This window comes from Diabrotica virgifera, chromosome 3 (genome assembly GCF_917563875.1).
Source record: "Diabrotica virgifera virgifera chromosome 3, PGI_DIABVI_V3a".
Taxonomy (NCBI): domain Eukaryota; kingdom Metazoa; phylum Arthropoda; class Insecta; order Coleoptera; family Chrysomelidae; genus Diabrotica; species Diabrotica virgifera.
Window position 1 is genome coordinate 232,163,195 of NC_065445.1, and position 12,214 is coordinate 232,175,408.

General features: G+C 33.6%; 1 protein-coding gene across 2 annotated transcripts in view; it reads right to left on the reverse strand.

Annotated features, from left to right (window-relative positions):
- The window catches only part of LOC114331770 (ATP synthase subunit C lysine N-methyltransferase), a 142,511-nt gene that overhangs the window by 43,716 nt on the left and 86,581 nt on the right, over positions 1-12,214 (reverse strand). Inside the window, exon 5 of one of the 2 annotated variants that reach the window (XM_028281417.2) lies at positions 8,579-8,643. The exons of the other annotated variant lie outside the window; for it this stretch is intronic. The gene's annotated coding sequence lies outside the window, so the exon portion shown is untranslated. Of the gene's footprint in view, positions 1-8,578; positions 8,644-12,214 lie in introns of those variants that run through there. 2 annotated transcript variants of the gene reach the window in all.

Sequence of the window (12,214 nt, forward strand, 5' to 3'; positions counted from 1 at the left end):
TCGAAGTCAGTTAAGTATGATATAATGCCCTAGGGCGTTATTTTGAAAATTAACGCCTTATGGTATTAAATTTAAATAACTAGTTAAACACTGTCAAGTTGACAAATAACAACCTAAGTAAAACTATGGTTACCACAATTACGTTACGACTATTATTGCTTGTAAATGTACTTATTTGAAAACTAATTAGTTCAAAATTCATTTAAATTGTTTGCATATAAAGAATAATTTAGTCGGACATTAAACGTTGAAGGCACCACGGGTATTACAGATAACACTTTTAGTCAACTTATATTCCTCGGGCCAAAGACCCTCGGTATATACACCATTGACCTCAAGCGTGATTATCCTTATAATACCTTTGGTACCTTAATAACTATTATTGCTAATACAAAAAGGTTATTTTTGACAATTAAAAATTCCACAATTAATGTTTTAATAATGGGTATGCCCTCCTCTTGCATTAATAGCTTCTCCCATACGATTAGACATATATCTAATAAAGTTCGCTATTGTTTCTTACGGGATATTAAACCACTCTTCTTCTATTGCGATAATAAGCTCTGGGATCAATTTTGGTATATGAAGTCTAGCTCATCTCATAAACGTTATGTTGGATTGAGATCTTGACTGCACGCTGGCCATTCCATGACCTGAAAACCGGCTTCGGTAATGTAATCTTGCACGATTCTTGGGGTATGCGGCCTTGCATTTTCCTGCAAAAAAAAAATAAATTCGTCTAGAATATAGTCAACGTAAGGTATCACATTCATTGCTAAAATCTCCTCGATGTATCTAATACCTATTAAACCTCCTCTCTTGGGAAGACAGTTACCCCTACGAATAAAAACAAGGTCGGTTCGTGCCTCCATAGAAATTGCACCCCAGATCATGCAGAAACCACCTCCATAATGACTACGCTCTTCAATGCAGCATTCTGTAAATCGCTCTCCTTATCTTCGGTCGCCACCATAGAGGCATATCTGCATGGTCTTATCTGAGAACAGAACAGATCCCAATTGTTCCAACTTCCAGTTCAGATGATTCCGAGCAAAATGCAGGCGTACTTTTAGATGAGCTGCAGTAAATTTTTGACCAATCGCAGATATTCGAGGAGTTAGATTAGTTTCTCCAGTATTCGTTTTACTATCCACTAACTAATATACACTCCTCTTACTTCATGTAGCTGTTGTTTCACATGAATGGCTGTCTAATTTTCGGGCTCAGTGGAGGATGATCGTCTGTTATTGAAACACCAATAGCACTTAGATAATTTATTGATAGCGACTGACACCAGGGTAGTAGAACCAACCCCGGGAGAACGTAGTTGTACTGATATGTGGCTCGTACGCGAATTAGTTTTAGTCTGTTGATGAAGTTACATATTGACTCGTTGAAGTTACTCGAAGGAAAGAAGTTAAAGGCACATCTGGCCTGGTTGAGTTGATTCTAATGAATGATTTTAAATGTATGTTCTCTCTTGTTGGCAACATGAATTGGGTCATACATAATAGCCCACACGACAAAAAGAACAGAGGTTTTTACTTAGTCAGCTAAATTAATGTCCATTGCTACATGTTTAAATGTCCACATGTTTAAATATAATAACAAATTGGTTGATGTGATATACGGGGTGATAAATTTATACTGTTCAATATCTGATATGAAGTATGAATATTTGATATTTAACAACGGCACTGAGGTGACGATTTATTAATATTGTTGATAGAATAAAGCGACCAACGGCACTGAGGTGAAGATTTATTAATATTGTTGATAGAATAAAGCGACCATCACGACCAGTTGTAAATCGCTTTCTACCTGTTTCAGGTCGTCTACGAAAGGATCCAATCTACTATAATCTTGAAACACTCTTGTGTAGTTGTACAGCAACGGCTCGCTTCTTCTTCTTCTTGATGTGCCTCTCCGTGACGAATGTTGGCGATCATCATGGCAATCTTCACTTTATCTGCAGCAACGCGGAAAAGCTGCACATATGTTGTGTTGAACCAGATTCTGAGGTTCTTTAACCAGATTCTGAGGTTCTTTAACCAGAATGTTCTTTTTCTTCCTGGACCTCGCTTTCCAAATATTTTTCCTTGCAGGATGGCTTGTAGGAGGGCATATCTTTCATTCATTTCTCATAATGTGTAAAGTATTCCAACTTTTGAGATTTGATGGTGGTTAGTACCTCTCGATTCTTCCCCATTCTTCTAAGGACCTCCTCATTTGTGACCCGATCAGTCCATGGGATTTAAGAATTCTCCTGTATAGCCACATCTCAAATGCTTCCAAATTGCAACAGCTCGCTTGCTAAGTCCATTTTCTATTAACGCAATAACTTAGGCGGCTTTCTCTAGTGTAGTGTTCATTAAACTTACACACACCTGAACACTAATTAATAACTGAAGACAAGTTGAAGGGTCTATGTGACAAATTTTTCAAAACATGTTTTTTATGTTAAAAGTAAGTTATTTGAACCTAAAAATCTTTCAATCAAACACGTTTTAAAATTAATATTTTCTAAGTTACTAGAGTATAAAGGATATGTACACAGTAAATTTTAAAATGTAAGTTAATAAAGGATCTATGTACACTTTTTATATATAAAAAATATATAATAAATATTTTTTTTAGTTTTTTTTAATAGTGTTAATAAATATATTAGTTTTAGGACTACCTATTCTATAAATTTAGTCTATTTAGATCTTATAGTAAAAAAGTTCTAGTATAAAAACTTTAACTTCATTTTTCTCAATAACCTGCAAATGTCACATAGACCCTTCATGCACTTGTGTCTTCAATTATGAAAAAAGAACAATATGAAATTTTTAGCTGTAAAGGTAATAAGAACAAATGTTAACACATTTCTTGTTATCGTTATAAACATTAAATAAAACTTTTCTATGTTTATTGGTTGATACGCATATAAAGGATAAGCAATCCATGACAAATTTATACTCATATTAAAGCGTATTAAATTATCTTTCAAAAAGTATATTCCTTTTTTGGTACAAGTATCTAATTAGTTTCAGAAATAGTCAAAGTCAAAAGTTAGAAGTGGGCCGATTTCTATGCACGCAAGTTTATTTTCTCATAAACCAGTAATGTTTACTTCCTCTTATGGGTTTCCCATGTAAAACCATTCCACTGATCGAACCCTATGGCTGTAGCGAGACTGACGAGCCAAAATAGATGTTAGAAGCAAATTGAATAAAGACGGGAATTTAAACAAGGAATATTTTAGATTTTCTAAGGAATTGTTGAGTTGTGCTTCCCTTCCCAGGTACACACAAATATTTTTTAATTGCATATAGTGTATAATGGTTAGTTTCGATAGTAATAGATTGTGAAAAATTGTTTTATATGTATAGTTATATATTATTTAATGTGTCTAATTTTTAACTACGTTTTTAACGGTTTTTAGCGTAAGGGATTTGTCAATTTTTATTCTAAGCTCATAATTGTACACTAAATAATTGTTTGTAACCTTCAGACTGTATTAATTAATTGTAATTTCATAATAAAGCATTATTAGAAAAATAACGAGTTATGATAAACCTGAATTAACACCTTTAAGAGGTCGTAGCATATTATCATGCAGATAGCGATTCCAGCACGAAGCGTTTAGTTTCCGAAAAATATGATTGAATGGTTTTAAATATAAAAAATTCACACTGCCTGGAACGTATCGTATCAGACACCTTTTAGTAAAATCAGGTTTTTGGGAAACTACGCAACCTGGCACCGGCGAGTTGCGTAGAGAGTTCTGCGCATCCTAATATCAGTGAATACAGTGCCAGGTCTAGCACACGAACGTTTGTCATCGAAACACAACTTTCTGGTGTCGTGGGACGCGTGACTCAATTCTCAGTTGTGGTTTTGTTTTCGAGATGGACGTAGAAAAGCTAATAGAACTCGTTCAGAATTATCCCATTGTATATGATACCAGCCACAAGGATTACATGAGGACGAAACTTAAAGACGAAGTATGGGAGAAAATCGGAAATGAACTTAATACGAATGGTAAGTACAATTTACTGTGATAAATAAATATTAGTACAATATAATCAAAACCCAACACCGCTTTGTCATTAAAATTCTAATAACTTTATTAGGTACCTACTCGTAGACAAAATAAACGGCGATAACAGATATGCCTTTACAAGAACACATTATTAGAAAAAAAAAGGTTACTTAAAACGAATAGGCCCGGATCCCGCGTAACAAAAAAGGTTGATTAATAGCAAGCTGAAAATTTGTTAATAGCGTAACGGTGTCTAGTCGGACAAATTTTAATGTATGGGAACACTGGAAGAGGGGTAGTTTTAATTGTGGAACAGGTTAAAGATTTGGAACGTCAGACTACAAAAACTTCCCATGTATTTTATCGGACAGAACTTCCAATTGATTTCTTACCCTTTCATTAAACTCTCATGCTAAAATTAGACTGCTATTTATCACCTATCATAATTCATGTCATTTGACATGTACTCTTGTCGGATTTATTAAAATGCCCAGTTGGTGATAAATACCAGTCTGATTTTTGCATGAGAGTTTAATGAAAGGGTAACAAATCAATTGGAAGTTCTGTCCGACAAAATGCATGGGACGTTTTCGTAGTATGACGTTCCAAATTTTTAACCTGTTCCACAATTAAAACTTCCCCTGTTTCAGTGTTCCCGTACATCAAAGTTTGTCTGACGAGACACCGTTAAGCTATTAACAAATTTTCAGCCTGCTATTAATCAACTTTTTTGTTGGTACGCGGGATCCAGGCCTAGAAATACAATGTTCCAAATGATGGCGTAATCCCTTTTCTATAGGTATAAAAATTTTGTAAATATCATTCATTTCTTAAATCTACACAACATTATCATTAAAAATGATTCATTATTAAAAACCGTTAAGCATATCTGTGAATATCGCATACCCTGTGTCATCATGCTTAAAAACAAAATATGTAGACGAGATATAAATATATGTAATAGGACTAATAGGTAAGCAGTTTTTGCAAAGACAATCCAATCACAATCAGTGTTGTTTATAATAATAGTATCGGCATCGGCTGATAAAATAATTAGTTTTTAGCAAATTTCGCACCTTTGGGGACACTGACGTACATAAAAGCAAATTTGTTAATTATTGTTGAGAAAACGTAGGCATTTAAAGTTTTAAAAGGTACTTAAAGCCAAAAATGAGATGCAAATTATAAGAGGAAGTAGAAATCTATTGTCCACAGTCCTAGTTATTAGGATTTTAGGATTAGAATTTTTCTTAAACATCATCTCAAAGCCGCGTGCCTGAATGGGAAGGAAATTAGCAAATATCTCATTGTATTGTTTCTCAAAAAATTAGAAAATAAGTATTTCATTGTTCCCCGAAAAATTCCATAATTTTACCATTGCATACTAATGTTGTGTCACGCACAACTGACAATCTGACATTGTTTGATATTCGCGGTGTGCAAGTACTTGGAAAGGGAAACGAGAAACGACCGTGCGCGAGTCGCGGAGAAATATTGCATCTATCTTAAATAATTCATATTGTCAATTGAAATTGTCAAATTGACGTATATTTCATACCTTCTGTCATTGACGCAGAAAAATTATATATTGCTCCACAATATTGATATGATATGCAATTATTATATAAAGGTAAATTTAATTAATTGTATTTTGCTTGCAGTACTGCATTTTAATACCTGATTTTATTTACTACATACAATTGTTTACGTTTGCTAAACATAACCTGCATCTTATTTTTTCTTCTTATTATTTTTTTGGACTATGGTCTTGACAATTATCCAGCAACCAGGACTAATATAATTGGCCAATATAATTAAAAGTGCGAATAAAAGTACAGAGCGTAGAAATAGAGGTCGCTTTGCCGAACTTGCACGGTCCCAATACATAGGTACACGATTCTGCGATACATCCACAGTTCAAATGCGTCTAATTTTTTGGTATCAATCTTTTTCAGCGTCCATGTACGTAAGTGAAAGTACGCAACATCTCATCAGGCGAAGTTTCATTTCAAGGCTCAAATCTCTTCCACAGAACACTCTTCATTTTAGTGAATATGGATCTGGCTTTTTCTATTCTTATTTTAATTTCTGCTGAGCTATCGTTGTCTTCATTTATAAAAATGACTAAATATTTGCATTTGCTAACTCGATCGATAATTTCATTGGACATTTCGTGTTGATTTCGATATTACCATAAATTTAGTTTTCTTTATGTTCAAAGATAGTCCATATTCTTCGCTGCAGTCTGCTATCTTATTCACCAATGTCTGTAGCTCTTCAAGTGTTTCTGCGATCAGAACGGTATCGTCTGCAAATCTTAGATTGTTTAATCTAACACCATTTATTTTAATACCTATGGATTGCTCAGAGAGTGTTCTGTTCATTACGTCTTCGGAATAGAGATTAAACAGGGTTGGTGATAGTATACATCCTTGTCTCACACCTCGCTTTATTTCAATTTCTTCAGTGGTATTATTCTCCCACTACTGCTTTCTGATTATAGTACATATTTGCTATTAGTCGGATATCTCGTTTATCTAAATTCTTTTCTGCCAGGAATCTGATTAGATGATCATGCCGCACCTTATCAAAGGCCTTGTTATAATCTATGAAACACATCAGATACATCAGTATTTTGTAATCAGTATTTGTACTCAGTATCTACCACTGAGACCCGGTATCAAAAGTAACCGTTACACGTCCGCACTGATTTTGCCCGTCCCTCTATTCGTTACAGAGACAGCCAACGGTTGGGTCTTGTTGTGATCAATATGCGTTGCGCTAGAAAAATAACTGCACAGGTCACCCGTAACGCCGGCGCAGGTTGTGACTCGCTTAGGTTCAATTTGCGCCGGCCAAATTGAACCTAAGCGAGACACAACCTGCGTCGGCGAACTGCGTAGACAGTATTGCGCATCATACTATCAGTTCGTACGTTCGCAGGTCTCGCTTGGGAACGTTTGTCATCGGCGTACAGTTTTCTTGGGCCTTGGGGCGCGTGACTCACCGCCAGATGTTTATTTTTACGTGTTTTTGTTTGCGAGATGGAAGTTCTGAAATGAATACTGATGGTACCTAAGTACAATTTATTATGATAAATAAAAATATTAGCATAGTCAACACCCCGAGTGAAAACTGCGTTGTCTTTGTCATTAAATTCTGATAACTTTTGGTAGACTAAATAAGCGGCGATACGAAATTAATCAAAGTTATGCCTTTACAAAATCACATTATTAGAAAAATAAGGTGAAAAATGATTCATGTTACTTAAAACCGTGATCGATAAAAATATTGTATTACCCTCAAATTCAACTTGTCGGCATATTACATTTTTGTTTATTACATCATTTTTGTTTATGCTTAAAAAATAAAAATGAAATATGCAGATAGTGTTATTTTTTATGACCGATCAGTAGCGCAGAGATTATGAATTATGACCTGCAGTAATAGGTCTGGATCCCGCGTATGAAAAAAAAGTTGATTAATAGCAAGCTGAAAATTTGTTAATGGCTTAAGGGTGTCTAGTAGGATAAACTTTGATATATGGGAACATTGGAACAGGGGCATTTGTAATTGTGGAATAGGTTAAATATTTGGAACGGTCACACCACGAAAACGGCACATTTATTTTGTCCGACAGAACAGACTTAAACTCTCCGAATAGAAATTAAACTCTCATGCAAAAATCAGACTACTATTTATCACCTGTCATAATTCCTGTCATTTGACATATTCTACATGTTCAATTCATTAAAACGCCCATTTGGTGATAAATAGCAGTCTGATTTTTGCACGAGAGTTTAAGTCTGTTCTGTCGGACAAAATAAATATGCCGTTTTCGTGGTGTGACCGTTCCAAATTTTTAACCTGTTCCACAATTAAAACTGCCCCTGTTCCAGTGTTCCCATATATCAAAGTTTATCCGACTAGACACCCTTAAGCTATTAACAAATTTTCAGCTTGCTATTAATCAACTTTTTTATTTACGACTGATTATTAAAATTTATAAACTCTACCCAACCTAACCCAATTTCATTGTCAAAGTGACAGAAATCGAATCAGTCAGATTATAGTTGACCAGCACGATTACTCGAATAGTAGTTTATCAATCATTATCTCTACTCACGTTGAATGTTTTTCTAAGAATGACATTAGAAGTACAGAAATAGTCAAGTGTGAGTTTAACTTTTCTACTAAATTAATATAACTACGTTGAACAATTGTATCGCCGTCTCACTCTGTCAATTATAAATATGTAACTGCTTATGTCTTGGATAACGTTTTTGCTTTGTAGACAACACTTAATAATCTATCTCTCTCGTTTGTTATTTATAGAAAAAGGCAGCAAATCCAAAATATGTGCTTGATATGATCGTTCATGGGCATTCTTTCATTTTTCCGACTGTAATAATAAAGTATAGCTTATTGAATTATAGTATGTGGGAAGCCAGCAGTGTTGCCATTTTAACTCCGTATACCGAATTGAAAACTAAACGTAGTATAGCAGCAACAGAATAGGGAGAATATCTAATAAAAAAAATTTAAACAACATAAAATAAACTATTTATTTTTAAATATATACAATTTCACTATTATGCTTAAACTTGGAAGAGCACCTGCAAAAAAAAAGAAAGTAAGTATTGTTCATGAGCTGCTTAACCAACATTTCACTTTTAGTAATCCGAAAAAAATATCACAATTTCAATGTGCTATATTTAGGCTAATAAGCGTGTTGTCAGACAGGGTTGTGTTATGTCATCGACATTGTTCAATGCCTACACCGACCCAATTTTTGAGGAAGCGTTAAATAATCGTAGCGAAGGTGTTAAAATCGGTGGTGAAATTATTAATAACATCAGATACGCAGATGACACCGCCATAACGGCAGAGATTCTGGAAGACCTTGAACGCTGTAAACAACGAAAGTATTGCAAAGGCTTAACAATCAATCAACGCAATGAAAACAAAATGGATAGTGGTCGGAAAAATTAATATCGTAGACTCAGTACTAAAATTAGATAACAAAATCCTGGAAAGGATGGAACACTTTATATATCTGGGTAGCTGGATTAACTGCAGGGTTGAAAGCGATGAGGAAATTTCGACCAGAATAGAACTTGCACGAAAAAGCAATATTAGTTGGCGTTCTGTATTGTGCAGTAGATGTCATGTCATTCACCACACGTCTCAGAGTATTGAAGTGTTACGTCTGGTCCTTTTTGTTCTATGGATGCGAAACTTGGACAACAAAAATGAAGAATATCAACAAAAGCCTTCGAGTTGTGGTGTTACCTTCGCATGCTCAGAAACCCGTGGACAGCACACACATATGGGAGCATCCATAAACTACGTCGTAAAAAATTTGGAGTTTTTAATATCCCCCCCCCCCATTCCTTCACAGACGAACCCCCCCATGTCGACGTCGTCATTGCAGTTCACGACCCCCTTTCAGTGATTTAAAAAAATTCAATGTTATTGTTTTTTTAATCAACCTTGAAACTTTATTTGCGAATGTATCATAACAAGAACAATTAAGGGGGTAGGCGCAAAATCATGGTCCAATGCTATTTAAATGTATTCTTTTTTCGAATCCTGAGATTCCTTTTTACAAAAGTTATGTAAAAATGGAATTATGTTTAATATTTTCTTGTATTGCAACTGCATAATATGGTTCTTCTCAGAGGTCTAAACTAATAAAATCTATTAGTTTTCTCAGGATTCGAAAAAAGGATGCATTTAAATATATTTAATATATTTGAAAAATTTAAACGCAGAATGAAAGATTACATTATTACCAAGGGCTGAAAGTCCCTTAGAATAAACAAATGGTTTCTTTTCAATGAAATTTTTGAACTTAAAAATTAGACTAAATTTTCTCTGTTTTTATCCCTGTAACTTATTAAAATAAACATTATAGATGTTTTCAGGAACTTTTGGCCCTCGGTAATAATATAATCTCTCAATCTGCGTTTAAATTTTTCAAAAAATTTTATTAGTTTTCTGAGTATTCGTAAAATGAATGCATTTAAATAGCATTGGACCAAGATTTTGCGTATAAATCTTCTTTAAGTATAAATACGACTTACTAACTAAATAGAACACAATATTTTATTTCCATTCATTCTTTCAGAACTATTATTTCACACACAGTATGCAGCACATAAATGAACTAACAATTTAATATTGTTTGCTTCCAGACGGTGTTCTGTATATAGAAGCGCTTGTTTAAACCCAAAGAACAATGTCTTAGGGCCAGTATTTCCAACCGCACTTAAGCCAAAGCTTACTTTAAGCCTGAGCTTAAGCCTAGATGCCTGTATTTCCACTTCAATTTGAGGCTTAAGCATAAGCTTAAACCAAATAATTTTAAGCTCTCGCGGGAGTTGGTTTAAGCCTTTGCTTAAAGTTTGTTTTCTGTTTTTTTGAGGTTATTTCTATAGATTAATAATAATTCTCGAGTTATTTTGAAAACCAATTTTTGCGTAATAACATTATTATTGGATTATTAACGATTATTAAAATAAAATTCTTACTCCATTTGGAAGGTGTAGCAATATGAAAATTATTTATCTCTACAATGCTTGGTATATTTATTTTGCAAAAGTAAACTTAAATTTCAATTTGACATTTTAAGGAATATAAATCCAGTAAACACAATTACAAAGATGGATCTATTGCTTATGCAGAATACCAATAAAAAATATAACCAGAGAAAATATATTATGTACACAATACACTAACAACTTGCTATAGTATTTTTACTACAAAAACGTTATTACGTAGGTCAAAATTTTTGACGTAAGAGAACTGTCAAAACATTAGAATGTGACTTTTCATTATTGCCATGTTTATAATAAACATGACAATAATGAAAGTCACATTCTAATGTTTTGACAGTTCTCTTACGTCAAAAATTTTGACCTACGTAATAACGTTTTTGTAGTAAAAATACTATAACAACACATTTACCATCATATACTATATTATTTATCTATGCACATTTACCATGTACACAAAATTAAGTGAAGTAAAAATAAGACTGACACAGATGACAAGATAAAATTAAATGTCAACAGTAGTGGTTTTTACCTCAGAACAGTTAGATCTGGCATTTTGACGTATTCAGAGGTACCAAACCTCGACTGTTGAGGACGAGTTTAGTTAAGGAAATGATGGAAATACGGCACCCAGCTTAAGCTTCTCCTTAACTTATGACAGAGGCTTAGCTTATCAAAAGCTTAAGTAGCTGTTGAAATACCGGCCCTTAGGGCCGGTATTTCCAACCTCACTTAAGCCAAAGCTTACTTTAAGCCTTTGCTTAAGCTTAGATGCCTGTATTTCCACTTCAATTTGAGGCTTAAGCCTAGGCTTAAACCAAATAATTTTAAGCTCGCGCGGGAGTTGGTTTAAGCCTTTGCTTAAAATTTGTTTTCTGTTTTTTGAGGTTATTGCTATAGATTATTAATTATAGAGTTGTTTTGAAAACCAACTTTTAAGTAATAACGTTATTATTGGATTATTAAATAATAATCTATTAATTTATTAATCGTAATAACGATTATTAAAATTCTTACTACTTTTGGAAGGTGTAGAAAATTGTTTATTTCTACAACGCTTGGTAGCTATATTTATTTTACAAAAATAAACTTACATTCCAATTTGACATTTTAAACAAAATTACAAAGATGGATCTATTGCTTATGCAAAATAACAATAAAAATATAACTAGAGAAAATATAGACAATAAACTAAAAACACATGTACCATGTTTACACAAAATTAAGTGAAGTAAAAATAACATTGATACAGATGACAAGATAAAATTAAATGTCAAAAGTAGTGGTTTTTACCTCAGAACAGTTAGCTCTGGCACTTTGACGTATTCAGAGGTACCAAACCAATTAACTTTACAGCTGAGCATCAGTTTAGTTAAGCGAATGATGGTAATACGGCACTCAGCTTAAGCTTCTCCTTAACTTTTGACACAGGCTTAGCTAAGCAAAAGCTTAAGTAGCTATTGAAATACCGGCCCTTATTGATTGTTGTCCTGTACAAAAGTGCTACCTAATATTATTTTAATGCTGTGACTGATAAAAACGAAATGTATGGGATAAAAGTATCTATAAGAGAATTCTTTTTAATTTTAACAAAGGTGTATTTATTCGTAAACGTTTTGTTTTATTTTCA